The sequence below is a fragment of the Malurus melanocephalus genome, unplaced genomic scaffold, assembly GCF_030028575.1.
Source record: "Malurus melanocephalus ecotype Western Australia unplaced genomic scaffold, MMel_1.1 scaffold_213, whole genome shotgun sequence".
In the NCBI taxonomy this organism is placed as follows: domain Eukaryota; kingdom Metazoa; phylum Chordata; class Aves; order Passeriformes; family Maluridae; genus Malurus; species Malurus melanocephalus.
In genome coordinates, this window is record NW_026623445.1 from 1256566 (window position 1) to 1258178 (window position 1613).

Genomic DNA, 1613 nt, shown 5'->3' on the forward strand with positions numbered 1-1613 from the left:
CATCCCAATTGTGCAGAGATTGAACCATGCTCCCCATGCTCCCCATTCCAGTGGCAGCAGAATCCAGCACTTTACTAGTAAATAATTCATTAAGAATGCTGAATACCTCAGTAAGATGTTCTTTCTGCAACTGGAGGAAACATCTTAAGATTCACCATTTTTGAGTGCAGTTGTCATCCTGCTACATATGTAGGACCTTGCTGCAACTCCAGTAGCCAAAATCCTCAGACGCTCTCTCAAATGCTCCTGGTGGGTGTGAGCAGGACTCCTGAGGTTACAGCTCTGGATCCTACACCCCTGCACAGGGTGGCAAACCTTTCTGCTCCAGGCTCTGCTCCATGCTAAATCTGGGCACAGAGGGGATGCAAGAAGATGAAGCTTTTTGGTTTAATTAAAAAGAACAGTAGGGATGGACTGGATAAAAGGAARAGAAGAGGCAGATTTGGCCGTGAGCATTAGGAGCCTGTCCAGGAATGGACTGGTGGCTTCTGACCAACAGAGATGCAAGTTTCCGAGAGACTTGGAAGAGACTTGGGCACATGGTTAAAGCAGTAGAAATGGTGTTCTTGGAAACAGTGTATCATACACTGTGCTACAATGTGCTTAATGTGGTAGAGGGTAATTTCTGATAATTAGCTATTTTTCATTTTCTTCATAACTGATTTGGGATTCTGGACAGACATTTTGCATTCACCAGTGCTGCTGAAATCAGTGGGGGGTTGTGCTCTGCATGCACAAAGTGCAATATGATGCMAAGTATTCCAAAAACATYATGCCCTGGGCAATTTAACTTGGGYATCCAGGSTAAAAATGGGTATTTTTTCATTCTATCCCATCTCTCTTGCAGACCAGCAGGTTCTTTTAAAACGTTAATACAACCATTGGTGCATAAGCTGCATTCAGATGCCATCTTGGTGGGTGCGAAGGGAGGATCCGTGTGCTGATAAAATGAGACACAACATGTACAGGTGGAGATTATCTTTAATTTTCAATTTTGTGTGTGTTTGCCTGCTGCAGCTGAAGGTTTTCCTATCTTTTGAATTTTGAAGGTGTTGCACAAGGCACTGAACAGCTGTTCATTGCAGGAGATCTGCATAGCGCCAGAACAGAAGTTCTGTGGGAAAATGAGCTGCATTTAGAGAATACGTCATCYGGCATGTCAATGAAGGAACTCAGTTAGGGTGAAAGGTGAAATTAATGCTGGCATCTCCAAAACTTTGAATGGTTGGCCCTACAGCTTCTGTGGTTTAGAGTGTTTTGAGTTTTTTGATTCAAAAGTGAATTGTTATCTGTATTGACAATACTGACAAGCCTAAGAAAATTAACTTGCAAGTTCTAGGAATTAATGAATGTAAATTCTCAGTTTTTAAAAACATTCCTAGTGTTTTATTCATTTTCTCTGCATAGAATTATGCAGAGACCTTGAAATGRAACAAAGACAGGTATTTTGCAGCTTGTGCTATTCTGAATAGCACTCAAGGGAAAAAAAAAACAAAAAACCCCTTGAAACCTTTCTAACCCTTCTTGATGTTGGATCAGGTTTTCAGCTTCCAGCTTTCAATCACTGCTTCTTTGACAGAGTCATTGAATGGTTTGGGTTGAAAGGGACCTYA